This window comes from Schistocerca americana, chromosome 2 (genome assembly GCF_021461395.2).
Source record: "Schistocerca americana isolate TAMUIC-IGC-003095 chromosome 2, iqSchAmer2.1, whole genome shotgun sequence".
Taxonomy (NCBI): domain Eukaryota; kingdom Metazoa; phylum Arthropoda; class Insecta; order Orthoptera; family Acrididae; genus Schistocerca; species Schistocerca americana.
In genome coordinates, this window is record NC_060120.1 from 751390839 (window position 1) to 751396838 (window position 6000).

Consider the following 6000-nt stretch of genomic DNA (forward strand, 5'->3'; position numbering starts at 1 on the left):
CACCTGGAGGGGTCTCAGAAAAGGAATCAATTATTCAAACAATGGAAAATTCAGGATGGAATGTAACAATACTATGAAATGGAAAGTTGCTACTCACCATATACCGGAGATGCTGAGTCACAGATAGACACAGCAAAAAGACTCTCACATTTTGGCCATTAAGGCCTCTGTCAACAATAAACGACAGACACGCACATGCACATGCACACGCACACACACACACACACACACACAACTGCAGTCTCAGGCAACTGAAACCATACTGAACCAATTATTCATTTATGCCAGTTCTTAAGTATAACCGCTACTCATACTAACTCACAGCAACTACCTACTTCAGTGTCACTTCTAGATAAACTACTTATACTAGCAACAAACATGACAACAACTGAATTTAATCTATCCTTCAGAACACCATTATGTCCTTGGTAAAAATTTTGTAATTTCGGTGGAGCTTATATCTGGCTTTTTGCCAGATTTCAGTAGCTGTAATGATTTCTGTTTCAGTGTTTTCTGTTAGCACCTGGAGCTCTGGTTATTTCCCAATACAGCTATGACAATTTGCAACTATGATACCAATGTTTACTAGGTGTACCCTCAACCGGAGTGTGTTGTGCACCCTCTGAGATTGAACCTCTTCCTAAAAAACCATCAGTCCATTTCACACATCTGTAGCTGCCTCCTATGTGTAATGGACCCCTCATGTATTAAGTGCATCCTGACATCTCTCTGCGGTATGGCACAAGAAAGGAGTCTGTAGCCTACATGGTTGCAGAATTGCCTGAGCCTCCAATTCAGAACCCCCCAATCGGCTCTGTACCAAAGATCTGCAATCGGTCCTGTCAACAATGCTGCAGATCGGGAGCTCTGTCTTCATCTTGAAAGCAAGACCGGCTGTCTTTATTACTTCAGATAATCACTGGAGACCAATGAGAATCTCTTCAGACCCAAAGTGACACACATCATTAGTACTGACAGGAGCTACCAGCTGCAGTTGGCTGCACCCTGTGTTGTTTATGGCATTCAGAACAACCTGTTCCACATATAGGATGCCTCCCCCTGGTATGTGCATAGAGTGTACACTGGATTTCTTCTCCTTCTCGGCATCTGCATTCCTAAGGGACTCCATCACATAAGTAACATTGGAGCTCCAGACTACCAATAACCCCACTGTCTTTGAGTGCCCAGACCTTGCAGGCTCACTGGCTTCCACTGAAAGAGGGCAAACAAATGCAGATGGCTCAGGATATTTATCAACCACAGACAGCCTGTTTGTTAGACACACTAGAGAGGAAATGAGGGGAGACCTTTCAATTGATCCCACTGAAAGTCTTTCACTGCCAGCCATACCTTAAAACAACCACTCACTCAAGTATGGTTGAGGAGTCAGCCTCAATGTGGACACTAAACAGACTGACCATATCTTATATAATATCTATTGTGTTCAGTTTTAACAGTTAACTGATCTGAGTGACTGGATAGAGGGAGGGATCTATTACTTAACTTTACACAGGACCAGACCTTCATATGGTTTTCTAACAGACTACTTGCTATGACCTGAACATGGAAATTGTTGTAGGCTCCACACATAGCTCTTCTTTTGTCATTAAGCTGTCTCTGCTGACTGTCCTGCATTTTTTGAAGAAATACCATTTTCCCAACATCATTACAGTGATACCAGGTAGCCCAAGTGGGTGTTTGCTTATTGTTATTGCCATAATTGGTGCATATCTATCTAAAGTGACCACAAGTTCAGTTGTTGTAAACCAAACTCCAGACAAGGTGTTTGGAAAAATAGAAAACAACAACTTGACAGAGCTACATCAACTGCATTCTGAAAATATCAGAAGAAAATTATTTATTTATTTATTGTATTTTTTTTTTGCATGGAGACACCAACTGGTGTCTTTTGCAAACGTCATAGCATTTTTTTACAAGTTTAGTATAGTCTCATATACATATGTGATTACATATACATGATACAAATGTACCATTGTACCTAATAAGGCACAATATTGGGTGTTACATCGTACCTATTACAAATATTCAGATTTTACACAACTTATTTTAGTTTAATATTAATATTCACTTAAAGAATATAAACACTTGTCAATCAAGAAATATTTCAGTTTCACTTTGAATAAGTTCCGTTTGTAGCACCTTATAGAGCTCGGTAATCTGTTGTACCATATTTGACCACTAATGCGCGGACTATGGTCTATTGTTTTTAATTTTGTTCTTTGTCTGTAGTAGTAGTCTTATTTCTGGTATTATAGGCATGCATATCAGAGCACTCTGTTGCTTTGTTTTGATGTGTCACAAAAAATATAATTAATTTGTAAAGATACAGTGAGTAGACTGTGAGGTATTTATGATGAACAAAGATTTCCCTGCATGAATCTCTATACCCTAATCCATGGATAATTCTGATTGCTCTTTTCTGTAGGGTTAATATTCTGTTCGTGTGTATGTCGGCAGCACAACCACATATCTCTATCCTGTAATTAATCTGTGCAAAAATGGTTCCATAATAAATTGTTTTTAATGTCTGATGTGGGACTACTTTTGATAACTGGCTGATTAGATGTAATGAACCGCTGATTTTATTGCATAAAAATTTGATATGGTTTACCCATCTTAGATTTTCATCTAGGTGAATACCTAGAAATCTGCAGCCTTCTGTGCCCACTACTTCAATTCCACCTATGTTACTGATAGAGGTTTGGTGTGAGTTTGTAAGTTTAAATGGCAATAACTGAGATTTACTGATATTAACTTTCAAACTTTGACCTTGGAAATAAGTAGTTATTTGACGTAGGCCCTCAGTTGCTACCAATGTTAACTCATCATTTTGTTTACCAAGAAATAACAGTGAGGTATTGTCTGCATAGGTTACCAATTGGGAGTTGAAATGTTGCTCTATATCATTTATGTACACTAGGAAAAGGAAAGGGCCCAAAATTGAGCCCTGGGGTACATCTTGCGTGACTGTCTCATATTTAGACTGGAAATTAATGATCTGATTATTGATTTTGTAAGTCAGCTTTGTACACTGCTTGCGATTAAATAAATATGTAGCCAGCAATTGCATGGATGCAGCATTTACATTGTATGACTCAAGTTTACTTAAAAGTAACTCATGGTTTACCGAGTCAAAGGCTTTAGTGAGGTCTAGAAATATGCCAGCTGTTTGCATTCCTTGATCAAGGGCACCATACGTTTTGTGAAGAAATTCCGTGATTGCTGTGATAGTACTATGATCCTTTCGGAATCCATGTTGTGTGTCTGTTAGGAACTTATTTTTCAAGAAATAGTCACTAAGTTGTGTCAGCAGCACAACTTCAAATACTTTGCTGAAGACAGGTATTAATGATATGGGCCTGAAATTTGAAACCTCTTCCTTGGATCCTTTTTTATGCATGGTTTAACTGTGCTCCATTTAAATACATTTGGAAATGTATGTTCTCTAATACTGCAGTTTACCAGGTGGGTGATTATTTTAACTAATTCCTTATTACATTTTTTAATCACGATACTACTCAAACCATTACGGCTACAGGGCATGAAGGCTGATCTTGTCCTATGTAACTTTTCATTTTTCCCATACCTGAAGACTCAACTAAAAGGATAGTGATTTTTTTGTTTTCTTTAATGTGAGAAAAATGTGACATGCTTAATATAGACTAATACTTTGCGTGGCTGTAGTTTGCTCTGAAAGATAACTGTGCACACTTGAAAACCAAATGTATCATACATATACATAAAATATGTTTTCCTAACTGGTTCAGTTCTGTTAATTCTCCACTTTTTATGGATTTTAAAGCCCTTTAGAGAATGCCTTTTAACACTTTCGCTGCGGCATTGGTGCAAGCGCGCAACTCTCCAGTGCGTCCGGCAACGTGCGTGTGTGAGTGTGAGTGCGAGTGCGGGCCGGTAACACACTGAAACGGCAGGTACGGCTCGGAGCCGACGCTCCTAAGCACACCTGAGCTACAGGCTGACGTCAAGACCTTGTAAGATCTGTAGGATCACGTTCTATACTGACTTAATGATGACACCTTAGATGCATTACTTCAAATAAGCTTCGACTGTATTGTGGTCATGTTTTAAAGTCTGACACCTATAGGGGTCACAGGCGTCATTCAAATGTTCGTGATTTGTTGATAATGTAAGAAAAAATACAATTCAAACAAGCAACAAATCCACTGCATTCAGGAAAAATTTGGATTCCAAAATGCAAATTCTTAAGAAGGAAAAAAAAAGAAAATAGGAACCTGGATTCATCTGAAATTATATTTACTTCCAATGCGCATTTTGAAGATTGACTCTGATAGAGGTCGTCAATTTAGTAGCATGTTTGCTCCTGGTATGAGAGAATTAGCCGTCTACATTTATCATAGACGCCCTGGGGACGCCCGGATGTGTAGAAATTAGTAAGCGAAACACAACCTACGTGGAGGCTTCTCTCGTGTCCCCCATCACTTCAATTGCGGTGCTATTAAAACAAATTTAGCACAAAAAATTCTTTCACAAAAAACTGAAGTGAACGCTTTACAACGCAATAAGAAATAAGTCGACTTAACACAAAAGAAAAATTCATTTTCTGAGTACTCGTAAAAAAAAAGTTCTAAGCTTTCACGTCATAAAAAGACACCATGCAATGTCAAAAGAAATAAAAGAAGTTGTCTTTGATAATCAGAATTTCCCCATATCATCGCAATTTTGCTACTTATGGGAAATTATACAGCAGTTCAAGCAGTATCCAGGTTTGTCTGGGCAGGTTGTACACTCGTAAAGTGTATCAGTGCGCTTCCCTTGTTCCGCGCACTTCATACACCGCTTCCTCATAACTTGCCTCTTCCCTGCAGTAGCTTACAGATTTTGCACAACGTGTGTTTGTCTGTAATGTTTCTTGCTCACATTTCGTGGAACGTCCATTGGCGGAAGGAAGCCCTTTATAATGTTCATTCTGTAATTGTACAACGTCATTTTATTTCCTGAGTATTTGTCGCACAGATATAGAGAATTGAAAACTAGCATGTCAATGACATGAAAGAATAGTTTTTTCGGCCAGCGGATAATATTTCGTTCACATAAATAATACGATAACATCTGATCTTGTTTATCAGCCCCAGACATACACGCATTGTACCTGACAATAGGCATAGGTTTCGTGACTATTTGCTGGAGCGCACTCGTCACTTGCTCCATAACATTTAGATGTTCTGGGGAAATGTAGGAAACCTCTCGTCGATCATTCCATTTTCCAATCATAACTCCATCAGAATACCGCGCAATTGTCTCTCCTCTCCCAAGTTCTGCCGATACAACGTCTTCGGGGGTATATTTTCTATTTAATTTCAGAGTACCTGTGGAAAGTGTTTTTAGGTTCAACAGAGTTGTAGCTAAATGAAAACTGTTATAATAATTGCCCAAGTAAATGCAGTTTTTTCTGCCATCAAATGCAAAACGACCTTTTCAGCGGGACCTTTTGCCCCCCCATATATCCACTGCTTCCCGTGTACACAGCGCACTTATTTATGAAACCGTCTGGATTGTTGAGCATATGCATCTTAATGCAATATTTATTACGTTTGCGTTTTATGTATTCTCTAAATGACAATCTTCCCCTCTAAAGAATCACTGATTCATCTATTGGTAAATCTCTTCCCGGGTAATACACTTGAGACATTCTAGTGTTACCTTATATAAACGATCGTCTGGTTTTGGGTTTCCTGGAAGTGGATTTTTTGCAAAATGCAGAGAGCGTAATATGAACAAATACCGGTCTCTGCTTATACTCGTCGCTATTCCTCTATTCTCAAACAGCGGTTTTTTTCATCCAGTAGTCTTGTAATCTCGGACATTTAACGTTACCCATATGTAACGAAACACCCAGGAATACCAGTAATTCGCCAATACTTAGAGGTTTCCATTTACAGATCCTAGATCCCTCTTTTGTATTTTCGCTCAGCAATATGTTGACTGCGTTATCTTTCG